Here is a 24,609-nt window from a genome sequence, read left to right on the forward strand (position 1 = left end):
TGGCTCTGCTTTTCAGCAGCACATGTTGCCTGAATGTGTGTTGCATTGGCTTTTTTTCCACATTTTTTTTGACCCCTGGATATTCAGGATATACAGGAGCAGTCAGAGCTGCAGATAGTGTCCCCTGGCATTGGAGCATGTAATGGGCAATCTCCTGCATTTACCATCTGTTTATGGGAACAGCAAAGTCGTGGCAGGTGAGACAGGGCAGATTGCCCCATAGAGACAGGTGGGTGGGCCAGCATGAGACCAGGCCCTGAGTGTGCCCCCTGTCACAGTGATGTAGCTTGGAGTCATCATAAATTATTTTAATAGGCAGAATTTCTTGGATGGACTCTCTCCTTACCTGGGTTGTCAACTGTCCATAAATTTATGGATCAGGAATAAAAAGCAAGGCTAAAAACCCCTGGGTATGTGCAGACATCACATTTAGATTAACCTAACCAAGATTAGGTCAATATAAATACCCAGTCATAGGTATACAGGGAACTTATATTACCCCAAAAATGGTATGACCAATCTAAGTTAATACACCTACTCAAGTGCACTAACTTAGAAGGAAATCAGGTTAACCCAAGCTAAGAAAGGGTTAATGTAAACTTGCAAATCCTATACACATTTGCAGAACAATGCTGGGGCTGGGAAAAGTCCATCTACTTGCCCCAGCCCCAAGGGTGCACTATTCTGCAGACCTGCTAGACGCCTCAATCTCATAGTCTCATTCCCCCACCCCAAGTTACTTACACTGGTTTTTCCACATGGCTCGTGGGAGTGATAAAAAGCTGCACACTCTGCTCCCAATCTATGCATGAATATAGGCTTGGTGTGGTGAATGATTGTACATGCCCCCTGCCTGTAAAGTGTATTACAAAAAAGTGAACCAGCTGAAAAAAAAATAAGCAGTGGAGAGCTTGATTGAAGATCCCTCACAAAAAAAGAAGCTGGAGGCAAGCTGTGAAGGACTGAGAACAGCAGTACCACTTGGTGTCTGAGCAAGAGTACAGCACTCTGCAGGGAGTATTCAAGGTTTTGTAACCCTTAGCTCCCTCTCCCCCAGCCATGTGCTGCTGCTGGTGCTTCCTGTCCCCTGCCTATAACACTGCTGGGTTACAGGTAGGCAGACAGCATTGCTTTTCGGGGCATCTGTGTTAAGATGGGGGAAGGCACTAGTGGGGGCAAGGTTGGAATGTATGATGGGGGGGCATGGTCCATGGTGTGATCAAGGAGTATCAGGGTGTGGGTGAGTAGGCAATCCCTAAAGTAGGGGCAGCATGGTATAAAACTATTGCTGCAATTAAGTAGGTTTGTCAATCCAAGAATTTTCTTTTCTTTTCTTTTTGTTTTGCTGATAATCTGCAAACTCTTTGCCTCACAGATGGTATCCACATGTTGTAATCATAGCCTGCACCACGACTGGTGCTCCTGGGTTTCACAGGGACTCTCAGTCCCTCCCTGGAGCAGTAGGTCATTGTGCTCAACTACTGGTCTTACTTTCATCCCACACTCAGCCCTCTTGCAGCAGAGAACTTACTGGGGTGAGGACTTGCCCCATACCCTCTGGCTGAGCTCCCTGCTCAGCCTCTGATCCAAACCATGGCCTCAGGCATCCATAACCATGCCTTGGTCTCTACCCCACACATGGAGTTCCTACTACACCCCCTCCAGGGCCTCTATACTACACCCCACCCTGGGATCTTGTCATCTTCATGACAGACTATTCACAGGGCTGGCCGTTGTGCTGCTCTTCAGGCTTACTCCCAGTTCAGCCGCACTCAACACACCCCTGGGGTGGTTCTTCAGGCCTACTCCTTATTCAGCCCTAGTCTGTGCGTGGCCACATACTATGCTCTTCACGCTACCCTCTCTGGGGTCTTTGGGATCTCACATATCTGCTGGGCTTAGGTTGTACTCTGCTTGCTGTGCGTGGCCCCACTACTCCCCCAGCTGCCTCCAAAGCCCACCCGAAGATGGGGGCTGGGGTTAAGGTGCCCCACCTCATCCTTCACTGGGGAGGTAACTGGTCTGGCATTTCTTGGGGACTCCTCTCCACTAGGAGCCCCACCAGGCCACCCTTCTCCAGCAGGGCTCAGTTTTAGGTCATGCCTGGGACCAAGAGCCTCTAGCTCCTACCTGCTAGGTGTTCCATACAGCTCAGCCAGGTGATGTTTCTGCCTGGGCTGGCAACAGCAAAGTGCTATGTTTATATAGGCAGCCAGAGTTCTAAAATGGCTTCTAAGAATGTTCATGCATTCTCATAAACATTACAGAGTCTCTCTTAGACATTGCCTTGTTTTGCATTGCCTTGTTTTACAAAGAAATCTTGCACAAGCTTATTTTGCTAAATACCTTTAAAAATCATAGGGTTGAAATTCAGATACTAAGCAGTACAACTAAATCTTAAGCAACTAATTTCTTATGTTCTGTTGCATAAAAATATACCTTATTTAAATTGTCGATGTGTCTGTTTTTCCACTCCCCCAAACCCCGATACATTACCCACACAGAAATTGCATGTTATTTACACCAATCACTGTCTTTTCCATGGACATTGTCTCCGTCATGCTATTGGTTCTATACACATGGTAACTAATCAGATTAGTTGAATTGATTTTAATCCGTGCATAACGTGTTCTGTAACCAGTAGGTGACAAAGCTCTGCAGGCATGGGAAAGTACCTATGATGGTTTTACAGGCAGGTTTAAGAGTTAATTTTCTAATACAATATTTATATATTTAATATAAATTAATGAGAAGTAATAGGCATAAATCATCCTTTGTCTAAGGATCTTAAAAACACTAATGAATTAAGCCATTAATTGTAGGATAAAAATAGGTGACATGCAAACGGGAAATTTTAAAGAAAAGAGCCTAAGATAAGGCTTTCTATGTCAAACAGCCCCCTTGATTCCTGTGTTTCCTAAGTTAGGCTGCTGCAAAATATTATTCAATATATAATATAAGAATTACCAAATCTGGGAACCAAGTAAATTCTCATATTTTAATGAATGGAACAAAATTTCAGTAGAAATTCTGCTTTTGCAGTTTCATTTTAAGCAGATTCTAGGCATCCACCAAAACTATTCCACTCTTCCACTTTAGTGCACAAAGTGCTAAAGGACCATGCTAGGGGATACAAAGCATGGAAATCAATATAGGAATAACCATGGATCAAATGTGACAGAGGGGAGAGTGCAACCAAGAAGAGATAGGAAGGGGAAAAAAAGGTGGGAGGGTTGTGCTCTATGTTAGGGAAAAGTATACCAGGTCTACCTTTGAAATGGGACTGGAGGAAGGCTTAACTGAGATCCTGTGGGTCAAACTTTAAGGAGGGTGGGGGGAGAGGGATCTGGTGGTAGGCGTTTACTACAGGCCACCACATCAGGAGGAAGAGCTGGATCTGGAATTCTCCAGGCAGCTGGGGGTCGCCGTGCATGCAAAAGATGTTGTGGTCATGGGGGATATGAATTACCCTGACATTAACTGGGAGGAGCAGTCAGCCAGGTCTACCACTCTCACAAAGGTTCCTGACATGCGTACAGGACTTAACCTCGTGCAGGAGGTACACGTCCCCACTAGAGAAAACGCCATACTGGATCTGGTGTTAGCCTCTAGGGATGACCTGGTGGGGGAGGTGCTAGTACAAGGGAGGCTAGGGGACAATGATCACGAAATGATCCAGTTTGCTATTCAGAGAAAGGTGGGGAGGATAACTAGCACAGCGCAAATGCTTGACTTTAGGAAAGCCAACTTCGATGTGCTCAGGGCAGTAGTCAAGGATGCACTCGGAGCCCAGGGTGTAGCTAGTATGGGGGTCCAGGAAAGGTGGTCCTTCCTCAAGGAGGCTATCCTTGGGGCACAGCAGGATGCAATTCCTCTGAGCAGGAAGGTGGGAAAAGGGTCCAAGAAACCTTCATGGCTGAGCGTGGATATCCAGGCTGGCCTGAGGGCAAAGATAAAAGCATACTGATGGTGGAAGCAGGGAGCAGGGACAAAGGAGGAGTACACCTCCCTGACCCAAGCTTGTAGGGATTTGGTAAGGAAGGCTAAAGCAGCACTGGAGCTTAGATTAGTCCTTCTTCAAGTATATAGGTAGCAAGGAGAAGTCTCGGGGTAACATTGGACCCCTACGAGGCAGGGCAGGGCAGTTGGTGATGGATGTGAGAGAGAAGGCAGAACTCTTCAACAAGTTCTTTGCCTCCGTGTTCCTGTCTGCTGACAATGCGGTGCTCTCAGGTGATAGCATAGAGAGGCCTAGGAAGGATGCGAGTCCCCTGACTGTTAGTTCAGACCTAGTTAAGAATTACCTGGAGGGTTTAGATGTGTCCAAGTCGGCAGGGCCGGATGACCTTCATCCGCGGGTGCTGAGGGAATTGGCTGGTGTCATTGTGGAGCCATTGGCATGGCTGTTTGAGGACTCCTGGTGCTCGGGCCAAGTCTCTGAGGACTGGAAAAGGGCGAGTGTGGTCCCTATTTTCTAGGAGGGGAGGAAGGAAGAGCCTGGCAAGTACAGGCCAGTCAGCCTCATATGTATCCTGGGGAAGGTCTTTGAAAAAATTATCAAGGGCCGCATTTGTGAGAGCCCTGCAGGGGAAGTGATGTTGAGGGGTAACCAGCATGGGTTTGTGCCAGGCCGATCCTGCCTTACTAACCTGGTCTCTTTCTATGACCAGGTAACAAAGAGCTTAGATGGGAAGGAGGAAGTTGATGTCATCTTCTTGGACTTCCAGAAGGCCTTCGACACAGTGTCTCACCCAATTCTGGTGGGCAAGCTGAGGGACTGCAGCATTGATGAATGCACAGTCACATGGGTGGCAAACTGGCTCCAGGGGCACACCCAGAGGGTGGTGGTGGACAGGTCAATGTTAACTTGGCAGGGTGTGGGCAGTGGAGTCCCCCAGGGCTCGGTCCTTGCGCTGGTGCTGTTCAACATCTTCATTAGCAACTTGGATGAGGGTGTAGAGAACACCCTGTTCAAGTTTGCTGATGAAATCAAGCTGTGGGATAAAGTGAATACACTGGCAGGCAGGGACCGGATCCAGGCAGACCTGGATAGGTTGGAGAAGTGGGCGGATCTGAACAGGATGCAGTTCAACAAGGACACGTGCAGGGTGCTGCACCTGGGGAGAGGGAACCAGCATTTTGGTTACAGGTTAGGGGCTGACCCTCTCAGCAGCACAGAGGCAGAGAGCGATCTTGGAGTCATGATTGACTCCAAGATGAATATGAGTTGCCAATACGACGAAGCAATAGGCAGAGCCAACCACACCCTGTCATGCATCAACAGGGGCATCACTAACAGGTCCAGACAGGTCTTGCCCCCCTCTATGCGGTGCTGGTCAGGCTGCAGCTGGAGTACTGTGTCCAGTTCTGGGTGCTGCACTTCAAGAAGGACATGGAGAACCTGGAGAGGGTCCAGAGGAGGCCACTCATATGGTTGGGGGCCTCCATGGCCAGCCCTATGAGAAGAGGCTCAGGGACCTGAATCTCTTCAATCTCCACAAGAGGAGACTGAGGGAGGATCTTGTGGCTGCCTACAACCTATCGGGACCACTAGCAGGGACTCAGGGAAAGTCCATTCACCAGGGTCCCCCTTGGAGTCACCAGGACCAATGGCCACAAGCTGAGGGAGAATAGGTTTAGGTTAGATATTAGGAAGAACTGCTTCACTGTAAGGGTGGCCAGGGCCTGGAATAGGCTTCCCAGAGAGGTGGTGCTCTCACCTTCCCTGGAAATCTTCAAGAGGAGACTGGATAGGCACCTGGCTGGGGTCTTATGACTCCTGCCACCCCCAGTGCTCCTTCCTGCCCATGGCAGGGGGGCGGACTAGATGATCTGTCTAGGTCCCTTCTGACTCATTGATTCTATGATTCTAAGGGAAGCTTAACTCTCCTCTCTAGAATGTCAAGGAGTGCTGATAATAAGTTCCTCTAATGATCAGAATGACTAAAGACAGAAGTGGTCAAAAATGGAAGGAGGAAAAGCTAAGAATAGCTTAAAGAAGTGCTTCTCAAAGTGGTGGTCCGTGGACTGGTGCTGGTCCAGGAGCCACTGGTTGCCGGTCCACAGCAAGTTGCGAGGAAAGAAAGAAATATATTTTCAGAAGCATAACATTGATATGTCATAGCACCACAGTTCGTACGTTCCAACCCTCCAGGTGACATCATGTCGTGCAAGGTGAGGAAAGAGAAAGAAATAGCCAGTCGCTCATTTGTGTAGCACTGTTACACTCAGTTGCTGCCACCGGCTGAACCGGGCACCAGTCCCTGGCCCACTGGAAAAAAAATTGCCGGTCCGCCACATCAGATGGTTTGAGAAGCACTGGCTTAAAGGAAAAGGGATGATGACAGAAATAATAGTACTATGGTATTCTTCCAGCAGATGGGGAAAGGGACAACAACTAATAAATATGACTAATAAAACAATAAATTCACTGTGAAGCCTTATTCAGGACAGAATCTTTGTCTACCTTGTCTGCCTCTGACATATCAAAGGATATTATTGCTGATTCAGATTGGTACTGCAGCATTTTTTTTCTAATTAGGTTTGATTTGCATGCTGAGGACCCTCAAATATGTCATATCTGTAACTAATCTAATCAGATACGGATTGTGCTGTTTCCTTTTCTGGTGCCTGTTGGTGATAAGGACTTGAATGAAAATGAGTTAAACTGATGACATTTCAATCTGGAGAAAGTGAAGGTGATGATAGTTGTCAAAGAGAAGGGACTGACAAATGTTTCATAGTTGCATAGTTTCTAGGGTCAGAAGGGACCTGAGCAGATCATCAAGTCCGACCCTCTGCCATGGCAGGAAAGAGTACTGGGGTCAAACGACCCCAGCAAGGTGTTCATCTAACCTCCTCTTAAAGACCCCCAGGGTAGGAGCCAGCACCACTTCGCTTGGAAGTTGGTTCCAGATCCTAGCCGCCCTGACCGTGAAGTAGCGCCTCCTGATATCTAACCTAAATCTACCCTCTGCCAGCTTGTGACCATTACTCCTGGTCACTCCTGGTTGTGCTTGTGGGAACAGGGACTTCCCCAGTGCCTGCTGGTCCCCTCTGACTAGTTTGTAACAGGCCACTAGATGCCCCCTCAGCCTTCTCTTGTGGAGGCTGAACAGGTTCAGGTCCCATAGCCTCTCCTTGTAGGGCCTGCCCTGCTGCCCCCTGATCATCGAGTGGCCCTCCTCTGGACCCTCTCCATGCTGTCCACATCCCTCCTGAAGTGCGGCACCCAGAACTGGACGCAGTACTCCAGCTGCGGCCTGACCAGTGCTGCATAGAGGAGGAGGATCACCTCTTTGGACCTGCTTGAGATGCATCTGTTGTAGTTGTTTTACTTGTATAAGGGCCTTGTATTTAACCTTCTATTACTTGGTATTGGTCAAGGGCCAAGTTATAGTTTATTAACCTTCAGAGCTATATATGAGCTACCCATAGTTAGGTCCTTGCTTTGATGAACATACCCAGGGAGGCAGTACCTTTGCTTGGGCTACACAAATAGAGGAGCAAGAGACAGCTAAAATTTCTGTTCAGATCAGATGTCAAATAAAAAATAGGAAAAAATCATTTTATGTCAATCAAAATTGAAATGTTTTATTTTTGCCACGGAACCAAACCAACAACAATAATGTTAATACCTAACATTATTTTATTTTGGAAATTATTCATTTTTTCCAAGGAAAAGGAATTATATCTTTGGAAGGGTGGGGGGGGGTTGCCCTTGATTTTAAAGATAAAACCAAACTGATTTCCAAACCAACTACTATTTCAAATAAAAACAAAACTAAACAAAATAAAACTTATTTTTACAGGAACACTGTAATGACATGCTTTAATTTTCTAAAAAAAATATTTCCCTATTTTTAACTAAAATTATTCATCAAACTTTCAAACTATGTCAACCAGAAACTACAGATTTTTTATTTAATATGGTATTTGAAAAAATTTGCCCACCTTTATGTGGGGGTGCACCAGAATTACACCAAGCTAACCATGGGCCATATCCTTATTATGGTAGACTTGGCTGTAACTAGTCCCCAAACCAGATAGCATTTGTATTGCCATCAGATTTAGTAGCAAAAGGCTAGTGTACACTTTTGCTCTTGCTCAAAGAAGTTGCACAGTATAACTACAGCCCACAGCTTCTCTTCATCTTCATTACCCTTTCTTGCTAGAGCCAGGGTAGACTTTTTCAGTGAACTTTAAACATGTGACAATATTGGACAAGATCTACAACATGAATCATTCAGCAAAAGTAGAGAAGGAAACTTGTTGAGGAAAACCCCAGGGAGATTGATTTCCAAACACACTTGAGAGTACTTTTTTGATTTGTTCCTTTTGTCTTCTATTTATTTTCCCATCTACAAGCAAGGTCCTGCATACTTTTTTTTTCCTCAAGCAGAACTAAATTTTGTAACGAAGGTCGTTGGATGTTACAGCAGACTGTGAAATTCAGTGGAAGCCGCAAATTATTATTAAAAAGGGTTTTACTTAATTAAATATGAAAACTAACATTCAAACAGGCAATATGCCACATGTTTTAAATGTATATATACTATAACACTTATTTTGCTCTTCCTCTTTCAGTTCTTTTAACTCATTATTTTTCTATTGAAAGCAAACAGCTGCACTATAGAGGTCAGAGGGAAGGCCTCTGAATCAGAATTTCTTAAATCTCTGAATGCTGGAAACTGCAATGGGAGAGGAACAGGGAAACAATAATTCTGGATAATACCCTCCCCCTCAGCATCCATACTCAGCCATGGTGTGAGGCAGGTTGCTGGGCTAGACGTACTTATAGTTTGATGAAGTAAATAGTATTTTTGTGTTCTTGTGTAAAATAGATCTAGATGTTTTTCACCTAGGCACAGGACAACTGAACTTTTGATGTTGCCATCAGTGATCTAGGAGTGAGGCAAAGGGGCATTGTGCAGTGAGCTCTGACTTCTCTGCCTGGTCAGCATAGGGTCCTGCTAGAGCTCCACATGTGCAGTGAGCTCTATGAGTTCACCACCTGAATGGCATAAGCTCTGGCACAAGCCATTGCTTTCATGTGACTCCAAAGCCCATGGGTGAGCACTGCTGTCACTCATCCCTTCTTTTCCCCTGTTGCTGAATTCAGCAGAGGGAGAGGAGGAGGGCAAACAGCAGTGGTGTTCATGCCTTGGGCTCTGGAATCACAGGGGCTCTGACCAGAGCTTGTGGTGATAAGCTGGTGGGCTCATAGAGCTACCTGTGCATACAAATTCCCAGCAGGAGACCAGGAGGTGAGTTCAGAGCTCATTGCATATGTGTGGCACAGCCAAAGAGGATGTAATCATGTGGCCACAAGCCCCTAGATATGCCCTTGGGTATTGTGAAAGTAATGGGTAGAGTTTCAGGGTTACACTAGCATCTAACATGGATGTTGTACTAAAATGGTTAATAATGAAAGAGTTAACTCTTAGTTTCAGAGATAATACCTCACTGACATAACTGGAACGCTTCAAACATATCCAAGTTGTTTCAGGCTGTCCACACACTTGGGAGGATGTGACTGCATCAGTAATTTGGAAAGTTTTCTTCACAACCGTAGTTGCTAGAAACCTTCTCGGGTAATAACTGTGAAAGCCTTGTCAGCCCCCCTGCAATTGTTCTGGTGCTAAGCGCTAGCATTGACGTGTTGCCCCAGTATAGTTTAATCTGGGCTCATACTATAGCACCATTCTGCAGTTGGCAAAGCAAGTGGTGCTCCACTTAGAAGGGAACTTGCTGTGGCCCACAAAAGGACACTTTTCTCCCTTCATTTTCCATTATCTTTTTGCATGTACAAGATCCCAGCATAGCTGTGTCATGTTCCAGGTACAGTCTGCCAGCGGAGGTGGTTCAAGCACCTACATTGAACACCTTCAAGAGTAAATTGGATGCTTATCTTGCTGGGATCCTATGACCCCAGCTGACTTCCTGCCCTTTGGGCAGGGGGCTGGACTCGATGATCTCCCGAGGTCCCTTCCAGCCCTAATGTCTATGAAATCTATGAAATCTATGAAATATCCCTCTTTTAGCCATCTTATCATAATACAATAATCAGTACTTTTAAGTGATTGATATTAATATGTCTGCAGAAGATGGTGACATTTGACCTAGTCCATCTGCTCTTCTCCAGTAACCTGGTTGTTTATTGATAACCTAATCATCTTTCCTCTGTGTCTGTTTTCATACCCCTTTGATTCAGTAACTTTGACACACAAACAGGTAGTTTTCTACACTGCAGAGAAGGTAATGAAATTGAGGCAACAGAATAAAGTCAAAAGCATATAAAGACAACATTTCTGGGCATGTGTCTAATTTTCTGTAACTCATACTGATGTTTTCATCCTAGATAACATGACAGACATGAATTCACAGGACTTCTATTCTATCAGTCCTGGTGGCAGCTATTGTCCATTAAAAGAAAAGATATGGGCTGAGAGGCTTTCTCTTTCACTGATTTTTAAGCATACATTTTTGCTATGAGCTGACAAACAGTCCCATTTAAATGATGGTGACATCCCAGCAATGATTAAAATACACAATTTAACAAGTCATATAATGAAGAACCAAGGGCCATGATTAAGGTATGTGAGGGACTTGATACTTGGTAGTTTTGGGTGGCTCCTGCAGCTCTTAGCTCCTGGATTGTCCACACATTAACACCTTAATGGGTTTTAAACACTTGTTATGTGGCTCAATGTTATGTCACTCCAGGGCAGACTTGTCTCTGATCTCCACTATCCTGCTCCTGTTCCATGAAGGTGTAGCCACTCCCCACAGATGTGTCACCCAAACTGAAGTTCTCCAGTATCCCAGGATCTTTCACAACCCTGCCTGCAGAGCAGGGATAGAAACCTGTCCTGACTCACCAGCCCTCTAGAGACAACTCACAACTACAGCTCCCAGTCCTGCCCCTGCTCACCAGGCCTCTAGTGGCAAGTCAGAGACGGCTTCTAGACTAAAGATGTGACTGCTCCAGCATTTATGCTGCTCACAGTGTAAGGTGCAACAAGGTCCTGAGCTTTATTTTTAACTTTGCCTCAGACTGTGTGTAACCGTGGGGACATTATATAGACCTGCGTTTTAAAAAATGGTCACAAAGTTTTAGTATCTGACTTGAGACAGATGACAATGTTAAGAAATGCTGAGCAATCACAACTCTCATTGATTTCAACACTCTCAACAGCTCTTAAATGATGAATTGGATCAACATTTTAGGCTTTTTTTGCGTGGAGGTTTTTGTAGGAAGTCATTGAAATGGAAGATGAACTCATGCAAAAAATATTTGCCTTCCAAGTTTGGCACTGGAAGTGTGAAGAATTGCCTGGGTTCAGTGTAAATTTGTAGAAGCCCCATGTTTCTGATTGGTTTGCTTTCAGAGTTTGTTTTTATTGAAATGTTAGTAGAGCAAACTCATGAAGATGGAGAATAAAAATATGTAGCTGGAGTTTTTTTTAGTAATTCTAATCATCACCAAACCAGTGTGGGCCTGACAGTTAAGAACTAAAATGAGCCTTTAATATTTGAGGTAAAAACTAAAGGCTCCTATTACAGGCTGACATACAATCCTGTCCCACCCTGTCCCTGAAGACCTGTTTACAAAGGTAAGTTGGTTCTCTTTCTCACTGTGTTTTGTGATTTAATTTTAAGGTAAAGATGATAGTATGTTCAAAAATAGATGGATTTTCAGGGCAGGCAGGGCAATATCCATGTGCCAAATAGATATCCAACTGTGTGATTTACAAAAGTCCTAATTTAAAGTTGGTATCAATGATAAGTTAGACATATAAATAGGTGTAAGTTTGGTAACTGGCAACTGTAACAGTTTAATTAATTCCTTATGTCATTTTGGATATAGAAAAGTGCACATCCCCATATTTCTCTGACTGGAGTCTGGCATCTATCTTGTTGCACACTAAGAAAAGTGTAAGTACTGCACCCATAGAACCCAGTAGCAAGCTTACATTTCCTTCAGTGGAACCAGGTTCAGGACTGCAGCTTCCAGAGACTCTACATGGGCGAGTGTATTCCTATAAATAATTGCCATTGCACTTGTCTTGTAAAATGGCTCCTTGGTAGTTCTGCCTCTCATGCAGGATTTCTTGCAGTACATATTTAGGGAATTTTTTGTTATTCTATTTACTGCAAAAGACTGTAGATTCCCCATAGCCTTGGTTCCTAGTTTTTTATTTTTCCCCCCTTTTAGCTAACACGGTAGTTTATTTGCTATATAAGACCTCTAAATGTTTCATGGAAACTTGCTGATCTCAGTGCAAGTTTGCATATTGCGAAGGTCACACAAAACTAAAAGTAAGCAAATTTGCAAAAGGCAAATGGTCTTGGTTCACGTAGCTAACAGAAACACACAACTGGAAAAAATCTTCCTAAAATCTGCATGTACTAATTCAAACTAACAAATTAGTTCAGGTAGAAGACCCACTTTTTATCTTGTTACTACTGACCATGCCTCATATCACCTCTGCTGTCTACACTGAAGTACACTCTGAAATCATGTTTCAAGCTAATAGTGCATAAAGTACTTTCCTTCATGTTTTTGCAAATGATCACACACAGATATTAGACATAATTATGTTTTCTGTGCTTCTCTCCCAAGGCAGGATTATTTTCTGTTATACACAAAATAATCACAATAGGTTTGATGTAGCTATTCTTACTCATGTGAGTAATACCTGTCTTTACAAATACATCATATGGTGAGCATGAATTAGGTCCTATGTGGTTTATCCAGTTCATTTGAAATTGAGCCTCCACTCTTACTCCCCTTGGAAGATAGATTAACAGCTTAACAGATTGTATTGACAAAGTTTTTCCTGAGCACAAGCTTCGTGATTCTGAAAGCCTAAACCATGGAGCAAGCATGCAAGGAGCAAATGGTTTTTTTGGTGATATCTTTTATTGGACCAACTGTATACTTGGGAGAGATGTTAGACAAGGTTACGTGCACAAAATTCACTTCATGTTGTACCCAAAAGCTTGTTTAAGATCTCTTCCAACTATACAGATTAGCTGGTCCAGTAAAGGAGATCACCAAAAGCCTTTTGCTTCTCATATATTCCCTGAACCATCAGAGCCAACAACAATCCAACTCTGTGGGAAGGCAGGCAGTAACATCCTGTACCAAGTAGCATGCTTTAGGGTTACTCAATGGCTAGAGCCAGAAGTTTCACATAAACTGGTTTAAGTGATCAGAAACTGGTTTAAACCTGTAACAGAACATAAACTCAGTGCACCTAAACTAGTTTCAAAATGGCTGAAACCAGTTTAAGATAAACCTGGTTGAATGTACTATCAGATTTAACTGATTTGGGTAAAACTGGTTTATGAAACCTCTCTTTCAGACCCCTTCCTGGTTCAAGTTAAATCATAGTCCCCCAGCAGGCTTTCCAGCCCTGGGCTGGGCTGGGCTGTCTGCTCCAGTAGAGAAGTGTTGGGGAGGAGGCAGGCATTGCCCCCTACCCAGGCAAACCCTAGCTGAGGTCTGGGACCAAGAAGGGGGGTTAAACTCACCTTCCCCAGAGTACAGAGCTGTCATGCTGCTAAACTTACTGGAAGTTAATGCTGGCTGCAACTGTGGACTACAAATCCCAGAGGCAGTTTGGACTAATCTGCAGTTTAGACTAATCTGCAAAGGTTGAATCAATTCAGCCTCAGGTTCTTTGACTGTCTGTACTTAGCCAGATGGTCCTTTTTTGTCTGTAAGGCTGCTTATACACGTGCTTATTGGCATTCTAATTAGAACATGGCAGAACAGACTCAATTAATCAAGTCTGCTCCATGTTCTAATTAGAATGTTGCAGCATTGCCACATCACATGTATTAAGCCCCATGCACATTTTAAAATGGCTGTGGGATGCTTTAACTAAACCTTGTCAAATGAGGTTTCGATAAAGCATCCCATGGTCATTTTTTCACACACAGAGGCTTGATACATGTGATGGTGAGGCATTTTAATTAAAGTGGCTGCCCGGGAAGTGCTCTAATTAAAACAACCCCCTCCCACCTCTGAGTATGTGTATATGCAGCCTAAGCTACTTATGTTTGTGTTTTCTTTTTCTTGTCTAGCACTTAGTGTGTGCGTGTTTTGAGGATTCAGGAATTGTAATAAGTGCTGGAGAGCAGTGCAAGAGTCAGCAGTACTTGCCTCCTCTTTGGCTGTCTGAGATTTTTTTTTCTACCTTTTCATCCAAAGGAGCCCTGTTATTACTAAAGCTAAACAGAAATGGGAATCCTTCCCCGGAAGAGATTCCAAATTAAAAAAATAAAGTAAAGAAATAGATCAAAACATGATATGTCTTGATGGTTCCAATGAAGCAGAATTTTGTTTGGAAAAAACCAAAAAAACCCATTTCAATTCAGCCTTTCTAAAATACCTTTAAGGCTCCTTGGATCAAATAGTTGGGGATGCTGCCAGTCCTGGTAAATTTGCATGCTTTCCAGATGGCCACTAAACTTTTTAATCAGTGTTATCTGGTGGGCAGGGAAAGCAAGAATGCATTGGAAAATTTCTAGGCAGCTCTTGTTAGTACTATAATATCTCTTGTTCTTGTTCCACATTTGGGCTTCCTGAGACGTTGTTCTGTACCTTGTCTTCTATGTGTACTGTCCCTGTCTTAGATTGTAAAATCTTTGGGTCAAGGAAAATACCTTATCCTAGACTCATGTGAGTAGACTTGCTGTTTTTAGAACATGGTGCAAGACCTGTTTTTTTTTTTCTTGATCATTTTTTCAGTAACAAGGGAGGAAGACAGGCATGACAATCTCACCCATACATACATTAATAACTGTGAGCAGAAGCTGACTCAGAGACTGAAGGAAATTGGGGGGTATTTTCATCACATGTCTGCACTGCAGTTGGGAAGTGTGATTGCAGCTCATGCAGATGTAACTAACACAGGTTTCAGGTACTGGCAGCTGCAAAGCTATAGTGGATTATATTTCATCCATAAAGTAAATCTGAGTTCCTAAGAGGTCTTGTTCAGTTCATACTGAAGCCCATGCTGCATCAGCCACACTGATATTGCTTGCCTAACTAGTAGGGCTATGCGAAGCTTCGGTCGCCAATTCAATTCAGAGGAGATTCGGCCAGGTGGGGGATGGGGCCAGTCAGGGCAGGAATGGAGGCTTCTCCCCTGGCTCCCCCTGCCTGGGGAGAGGCAGGCATAACCAGAGGATCTGTGGGAGAACCTGCAGCCGCCTGGCTGTACCTGCCTTTCCCTGGCCGATCACCAAATCAGTGCTGAATCAGCACCTAATCTCCAATTCTGCTTCAGTCGAACCGAATGAGGACAATGATTCAATTCACCAAATCGAATCATTGTCCTCTGAATTGGCTGAATCCAAATCCAAATTGGATACGTCCCTATTCACATAGGCCTAGTAACTAGTTAGATTAGAACTAGCTAATATCTGCATGAGTTACCTTAACTTCTGCTTGCAATGTAAGCATATACACATACTCATTTAGAGCCAGACTGATTCAAATGGTGACCAATTCTTCATGTGGACTCAGTGGGCATGTTTCTACATGCAGGGGCATGCATTTAATATGACACAAATAGCAGCAGCACAAATTTGTGACGCTGCTTTTTGCAACTGTGCGTGCCCCTGTACATGGGGTTTGCCATGCAGCAAAATGTCCTGCTTCAGGGAAACTTCCATTTACCCATTCCTCCCATCTCCCAGCATGCTGGAGAAGCTGGAGAACACCTTAAGCAGTAGTAATGCTCTGGCCAGCAGCCAGAGGATCTCCCTGGAGGCCCCAACCTCCAGATGCTCCGGTACATGCTCCTGGAGCTTTTTTTTGCAGTTTTTTTTTTTTTTTTTTTTGATACCAGGAGTTCCCAGTATCAAATTTTGGCACCAAGCTGCAAATTTTCTGCATGACAAATGGTTCCATGTTTGCCAAGTGCAATATGAATTTATGGCACTTCAAACAGTTTTGAGGTGCTGCAAACCACACGTGCGCACTCGTCTGGATGTAACCCTGGCCATGTCCTGACAAGTGCAGATGTTTGGTTCCATGGGAACAATTAGTGCACACTTTGTGCCACTGTTAGTTGTCCCCAGGGAATGCCTGTGCCACACACCATCTGGCAGGTCAACCCAGGTGGGGCAGGGGAGGCTGGGGCCAGCAACTGTGCTAGTCCCAGCAGCCTTACCTGGGTTCCTGGGGGCTGGGGAAGCTGCAGCTGCAATGCTCCTGAAGCTGGGAGCCTGACCGGCAGCCAGAATGTGACTCTAACCAGCCAGGCTCCAGTTTTGGGTGGTGCGTGCTGCCTCCAAATGTGCAGCCCCTCTTTATTTCTACAAGGGTTTTTTTGACCCCCGGATCTCTTTTTCTGACCCCACGTGGCCAGTGGGATTACTTGTGTGACTGCTCATACAGAATCTAACATTTACTAAATCTGTAAAATACACATGAAAAGGCAGTCCTTGTCCTGCCTAAGGCTATGAATAGATGTTACATTTGTCCAGGGAAAAAACATTTTCTCTTGGAATGAACTGTGATCAGACATCCATGTCCTTTCTTCTGTGACAAACCCTAAACCGTTTTGTGGGATAAGAAGTGCTCAGTTTGTCTGGGGACATTACAAAGTGCATTTGAATGGCTGTCCTGGGATTGCATCATTGAATCAATGGCAAAAAAGCAGCAGTACAATCAGCTGCTCACTATATCCTGATTGGAAGGGCAATGTCGGGACACATCAGTCCTAGGGGTCTTCTGTTCCAGGACAAGCACAAACACAACTTGTCCCATAACAAATGCAGCATCGGTTCCCAGCCTAAATTACATAAAACCCACTGAGAGACCCAGAAGTAGTATCAGGCTTGTCTTCAAGTCCTTTCCAGTCATCTTCTGATGCCAGCTTAAAACTGTCCTCATAGTTTTCAAAGCAATTGATGAATCTAGTTCCAGCTATATCGAAGAGTGAATGTTAATGTGCAGAGCACAGTGATAACTGCACTCCCCAGAGGTGACCCAGATCACAAAGTCTAGGACGGGAGAGCAAGACCCCAAACATTCATGGTTGAGGGGATCTGTCCATGCAATAATCTCTAAGTGATCAGATGAACCATATAGTTTCTGACCACATTTCAGAAATGCTGTAAGGCTTTCCTCTTTGAATAATACTTTCTACCATAAGAAAGCTGCTTGCCACATACTAACACACATTTTTCTCTTTTGAAAGGTAATAGCTAAAGCTCTGCTCCAAACAGGTTTCACCCTCAAAAAAGGAGAAGCAGCCAAAGTCACTATTAAATCCACAAGGGACTTATTATTTCTGTCAATTTTATGTGGAAGCATTTAGATACTGTGGGGGTGGCAGCAGTAAACAGATTAGAGTAGACATAATGGTTACAATCATAGTTGGTTGCATAAGGGTGGAATATGATGGATGTGGATTAGCGTCTGTGAACTTTCAGAATGAAGTGGGTCTTTGGAGGGCTTATTTGTAGAGAAGGAGTCTACATTTTATTAAGAGGCGAAAGGTGAAGAAAGCATAAAGATATGGATGGGAAAAGGGAAGGGAGGGTTCAGTAAGCAGGCATAACTGCAGGGGGAGACATTAAAAGCAGTGAGGAGCTCATACCTCCCCTCCTTAACTATTGTGCTGACAGCTTCTTTCTCTGTTTCAATCTACTTTAAGCACTTTGACAAGTGGAGGGACAAGAGAAGGAACAAGCACTTAAACGTAGGGCAGCGGTGGAGATAAGGATGGCTTCAAGGAGGGAGCTAATATTCTGACTGATGGCTGGGGACAATAGATATCTGTAAAGTGCTGCAGGAATTTACAATATGATATAAATGCCTATTGTCAAAACCTCTTTCTTACTAAATAGGCAGCCATTCTAATTGTGCATTTTTTCCAAGTGAAGGCAGTGAATTACCTATTTAGTAACTGTAACTCTGCAAAGGCACGGGTAGCATAAACAGCATTAAGTCTTCCTTTCAGTAAGAGAATACAGAAAATATCATTTCTGAACAATGGTTAACATGCAAAGAATTATCCCACTCATGAGCCACAAATATACTGCACACCATCCAAAGCTTTTAATAATTTGTCATGCAGCCATTTCAAAAATGTTTTTAGATTTCTGCAATATGTTCAGCTGTGGAAGTGGCATGCATCCAATATTAACAATAGACTTTAGGATATGATTCATCATAGAACAAGAACTCCAAAGAATAATATTTAATCGTATTTGTTTAAGTATGTTAGAGAGCAAGTGAAAGTGACCCTATATTTCAGTCTTGCAAAGACCAAATCCTTATTACATATGTAAAGCTTCAACCTACTATAGTGATGACCTTGCCTGAGTAAAGAATGAACATTTTCTAATTCACCAAAAATACCTTGCAGTTGCATTTTACAGACAAAACCAAAATTCATATTTATGAAAGCCTGCGCTGCTATTTAGTGAAAAATATTGCCTAATCTTGAGATGCTTGCAAAACAAACTGATTTGTCTCAAGGGACACTAATGGCTTACTACTAAGTTCAGGGAGTATAGGTTAGCTGCTGCAAAGGATATAAGTGCCTCAAAGGCTAGGGACAGAGATTCAAAAAGCCTGAGCCTGAATTGATTCAATCTTTGCAGGTTAGTCTAACCTGCAGAGAGTGAATTTGGCACATGCCTGCAGTGGCTCAGGCCAGAAGCCCAGGGGTGCTAGAGCAGCTCTCTCTTCCAACAGGGAAGCTGAGCTGAGGGGGGAATGGCCAGGCCCAAGCAGTCCTGACATAAACTGAGGGTGGATTTAAACCCCCACATCAGCCTGCAGGGCTCAGAGGAGGTGGAAGAGGGAGTATCTTCTGAAGGGGACATGGGGAGGAGGAGGAGAGGAGAGCTGTGCCCATCCCAGCGGTTCCCTGATAGCTGGGAGCAACACACAGGGCTGCCCAGCCCCAGAGGGAAACGCTTCTCCCTCCTCCCTCTCCCCCACCACCGTGCGGCATGGAGGAGGGCTCTGTTTGGTTCTGGGGGGATCTCCCCCTCCTCCTCCCTTCCCCTGCTGCCCTGGGGTGGGGAAGGGGGCAGTGCAAGGCTGCTTGACCCCAGAGTGGGATTCTTCCCCTTCTTCTCCCCTACCACTGAGAGGTGGGGAGGGGAGGCTCCATGCAACACTGCCCAGCCCCAGATGGGGACTCTTCCCCAACCCTCCCCCCACAGGGTGGGGAGGGGGGCCTGTTCCATGTCGGGGGCACTCCCAATGAGGTGGGGAGGGGGCTCTCTTCAGTGCTGGGAAGAGGGAACTCTTCCCTCCCTCTGTCCCCTGCCCCACACCATTGCAGGTGGGGAGAGGGCCAGCTCTTGCGTTGCTTTCCAGCCTGGCCCAGCCTGGGCATGAGGAGAGGCTTTCACAGAGCCACAGCTGCTGGGGGTGGCCCCACAGCCCAGCCTGACCTGGCCTTGCTCAACCCTAGCTAAAGCAGCCTGTTGGTGGGGCCAGGCCAGGCTGTGGGGGCAGCTGCTTCCCCTGTCAGTGAGTGCACCACCAAGTTCGGGGGGGCACATGCACCTGCTTGCCCCCATTGCCCATAGCCAATCAAGTCACTCTAAACATAAAAAACATACAGACCAGCATATAGCTCAAGCATGGGGAAGACCTAAAATTGAAAGCTTTGCTATTGACTTCTAAGAGGTCAGAATTTCACCCAGTTTTGCAAAAGGTTGCAGTCTTACCTCCTTCATGTTCCAGTCTTAACATTATGCTATTAATATGTTCCATAAGTAAAGATTTCCAGCAAGTATATTTACAATGTTTGTTTGCAGCATGATGTCAGTTTCCTTTGTCATGTTTGGGACTAGTAGTAAGAAAAATTACTGGAGTATCACAACTGTGTTTTAAAAAAAAAAGTAACAATTTTATAAAGCCAAGCTGTCAGGAGTTACAGGCCCCCTTATTTTAACATCCTTTATTTGTAAATAAAGTATTTAAAATGTCATTTTTATTAATGACAATACAGTAGCTTTCTTTGGCCTCCATTGTGCTAGGGATAATACACACTCATATAACATTGCTTCTGGAGAGCTCCTAATGCAAATCAGAGGCCAGCAACCTTTTCAAGCCTCAGGATGGAACAGCACAGTTCTGGTCCAATGCAAGCTTCCACTGCCAGGGCTGGAGAGGGAAGGGATTCTTTCTATTTGCGGGTGCCAGGACCAGTTGGGAGCTGCACTCGTGCTGGTGATGCTTCTCCCAGCCCTGCCATTCCCTGGCTGGGCCATGGATGCAGCCTCCAGGTGGTGGGAAGAAACTTCATGGGTACAGCTATCTGTCTGCCAACCATGAACTTCATGGTCAGCCATGGCACTTGTTTTCATTTAAATCTCAGAGAAATCTTGATGTCTTCAACAGTTTTTTCATCTTTATTTCAATCTAAAGCTGAGCATTTTTTTGAGAAATTGAAAATTAATCAAAACTGAGGTTTCTTTGGGCTCAGAAAAAATTGTAAAGTAGAACTCAGAAAAATATTTCTGCCAAAATGAGGAAAATACTTGAAAAATTCAAAACATTTCATTTCAATATATTTTTAACAAAACAATTTGTATTCTACTCTAAACAGTTCATTTTGTTTAAAAATTTATCTTCTTTTAAGAAAAGGTTTAAATAGTGTAAATCAACAAGTAGGGGTTTTTAAAATAGAATGTTTTTGAGTTGACTCAAAACAAAATATTACCAGCTTTTTTTGTTTTAGTGAACTCAACTCCATCCCTTAGCCCTCACTCCCAGTTTTGGTTTTGGTTTAACCTGAACCGTCTGTTCTATGGTCTTCCATTCTGCTGATATTTATTATACCCTTTGTTCCCTGAGTCATTCCCTTGCTAAGTACGTGTTCCCTGGGGATTGGATGTAGCGCATGCTAAGGAGGGCTTTTTGTCTGTTACAATACCAGTAACGTATCACTGTGTGCTGGCTGTCACCATCAAGATGTTTTCTGAGCTAGTTCACTTTGAAACAATAGCACCTTTTTCTATGAACCAAGCTGACAAAAGCAATTATACCACAGCTGCGAAATTCTTCTGCCTTTAATATTCAGGGTGCGAGTGTTAGGTTTTAATAATCTAACAGCAAGATGGCTACAAAGATAAATTATCCAATCAAATTCTTGATTTGTAACTTTTGACTTCTAGTCCCATGTGTAACTCCATTCCAAAGCCTGTCAAAGTAAGTGATAAAGTAATGTAATACCAGATTTTCCTGTTAAATTATTGATGAGGAAATCTTTGAGAAATAATCAAGGTTACCCTGTTTCAGTTTGTGGAAAATTTAATTTGTGGTAAATCTGGTAGCTCATAACCAGAATGTGTTTCTGCCATCCTAAGTGACGTTGCCCCTCACCTCAGTTGGATTTCCCAGGGGATTACCAGCTGCTTTCAAGAAGCAAGCATTTGAAAGATTAGCCCTCTTAGGTCTAAAACTGGGCATTATTATGAGAATTGAACACAGAAAGGTACTTCCATTTTGCAAGGATTTGGAACATTTGGAAATGGGTTTAGTTGTGTAACCCTGGCACATGGCGCTGCCCTTGTTCCACGTCCAAGTGTTGGAATCCTGGGGTGCCCAGTAGCGTAAGCTTTACTTGGCTCTCCTAAGAGCTGAAACGGGGCTTTCCAGTAGGGAGAGCCTCTTTTACACGTACAAACCCTTTGCAGACACTGATATAATTATTTGCTTATAATTATATAAATATTTAATTATATACAATTTAATTATATACAGAACAAGATATAACTAAAACAGATACAAATTGCAAAATGCTTCCAACATAACTTGGTATACAGTACACAAAAGGAGCTCTGGTGGCATGGAGATAGTCACTTGGGTGCCTACAGGGTTCATGAACTGATAACCACTCAGGTGTGATATAGGCTAAAGGAGAAGTGTAAACACTAATAAAGCACTAATAAATAAATTGCTTAATATTTACAATATGACTGATTGGATACTTATTTACAAACACTACTAATGACCTTTATGCACAATGAATTTACACACAGTCCCCAGCTCCTCCCACCACATGGTGGCAGATCCTTCGTGGCTGGGGTCCTCCCACATCGTCCCAAGCGTCACTGCACTGTTTGCAGCTGCTCCCATGTCTAGGTCCCTGCAACACACAATGCACACTGCCCTGGCCCACCGCCCCTGCACAGTGGGCGGTGCAGATCGGGCTGCAGGCTAAAGCTGATACACTCCTCCCACTGGTGAACACACGGGCACACTGGAGTCGGCTCCCACAGCCCACACCCTCCCTTTAGGCCACACACGCACCAACGAACTGGGGTTAGTTCCCTGGGTTTTGCCTGCCCTTGTCTGAGCAATGGGGATAGGCCAGGCTGGACCTCCACAGCTGCACAACCCTCCTTTAAATTACACACATGCACACTAACCAGGGCTTGCTTCCCCGCAAGCAAACTCACGCATTCCTCAGGCAGCTGTCTGAGGGGGTTAGCCCATTCCCTCCAAATCCCCAGCTCAAGACTTGGGGCTGTTAGTGCACCCCTGACCCACTGCCAGCTCACCACAGCTCCGGCAGGCGCTGGGGGGCGAATTGCTGTGGCCGGGCCCAGCCAGCCCTCTCCCTGCTCTCCCTCTGAGCAGGGCAAAACTCCCTGCATTTAAAGAAACCTGCCCAGCTAATCCTAAGACTGGAATTTTTGTGGGCTCTCTCTAACAGTCCCTCTCTGATTTCAAACCCCTGGATGAGGTTCTTCCCATTTTTTACCTCTCAAGATGTCCCTGTCTGGGACAGCTTCATTTTGCCCTGAGTACAGGGTCCCCATTTGGTTACATTTCTTTTGACCTAGTACAGTGTCTCTGAAGAGCCAAGCCTCGTCATGGGACACCCTCTCGTCAGGTAAGCAGCCTTTTGATGTCTGTTACAGTTGTATTATAGGAACAAACCCCATTGCATTTTCAAAATGCCATGTGAAAAAGAATGAATTCTGGTCTGGGGCAGGTATTTGCCAGACTGCCTTGGAGCTGCAGAGCTTGAAGGGCAGGGGTCCCCATCTTTGGGCCACACAAATAGCTTCCTCAAAGCTCTGGAACTTGGAAGTCCTGAAATCTCCGGCTTTAGGGCAGTCATGGCAGTTTGCTCTCAGAGCCTAGACTCTCAAAGCCCTGAGATTTCTGGCACAGAACAGTCCTCAGATCTGTTTATCAGAGAGTCTGTGATCCTGGACTGGACATCTCTCAACTCCCAAAACAAATGCTCCACTCCCAGATCAGTTGTGGCCTGAAATCTTGCGAGTGCCAGAGGAGACATTACAAGGATACATAGAGAGCATACCGCAAGAAGACAGATGCTGGAATCAAGAGTTGGGAGGAGCTGGCTGCTAAGTAAATAATGAACTTGGGGATTGTTTTCCTTATGTTAAATACCCCATACGTTAATATGTGGTGAAGCTAACACTCTGGAGAGGAAGAACCAGATCCAGGCTGACATCGACAGGTTGGGGAAGTGGGCAGACAGCAACAGGATGCAATTCAATAAGGACAAGTGCAAGATGCTGCATCTAGGGAGTAAAAAACTGCTATCATACCTATAGGGTGGGGGGGTGACCTTCTCAGCACCACTGAGACAGAAGGAGATCTTGGAGTCACTGTTGACTCCTCACTGAACATGAGTTGTCAATGTGATGAAGTAGTCGGCAGAGCCAATCGCACCTTGTTGTGCTTCCATAGGTGCTTCACAAACAGGTCCAGGGAGGTGATTCTCCCTCTCTATGCTGCACTGGTCAGGCCACAGCTGGAGTACTGTGTCCAGTTCAAGTGGGATGTGGACAACCTGGAGAGGGTCCAAAGAAGAGCCAATGGCCATAAGCTACTGGAGAGAAGGTTTAGACTGGACATTAGAAAAAAGTTCTTCGTGGTCAGGGTTGCCAGGATTGGGAATGGGCTTCCAAGGATGGTGGTTCTCACCCCATTCTTGGGGGCCTTCAAGAGGAGACTGGACAGGCACCTGGCTGGGATCACATGATCCCAGGTTTGGTGAACCTTTTCTTGCCTGCCAGGGGCAGGGGGTCAGACTAGATGGCCCACTGAGGTCTCTTCCGACCCTGGAATATCAATCTATGAAAGCCAGCCAGAGTTTGACAATTCCTTTTCAAAATAACTTTTAAGCCTTCCACATGGGAACCAAACCAAACCCTCTGGAATGATTTTGCAAAAATGGAAGTGTTAACATTCATTTTTCAAATCACAACCTGAGCTTCTCCAGTTGTATATAGGCTGCTGGAAAGGCACTTCCTTGGAATATGGAAGATCCAGGTCCAAGCTCTCACTCTGTCTGATTTCATCCCAGATCACTCTGAATTATGCAAACCTGAGCCTAATCCTGACTGTCTCTTAAAAGCCGTCTTACTGAAAACTTTATCTTGAGATGTCTTGTTAATATGTGTTGACTTCAAAGAGACAGCATATTTCAGTAAAGCCATTTAGTCAAATTGTTCTTACTTGCTCACCTTAACATATCCACTCCATCTTTGGCTCTTGTACTGACACCAACAGAAGTACAGTTTCTGCCAACTGGAAGTACGATTACTGCCAACCAATTACTATCAGCTATAAGG

The sequence above is a fragment of the Crocodylus porosus genome, unplaced genomic scaffold (genome assembly GCF_001723895.1).
Source record: "Crocodylus porosus isolate Cpor-Errol unplaced genomic scaffold, CroPor_comp1, whole genome shotgun sequence".
NCBI lineage: Eukaryota > Metazoa > Chordata > Crocodylia > Crocodylidae > Crocodylus > Crocodylus porosus.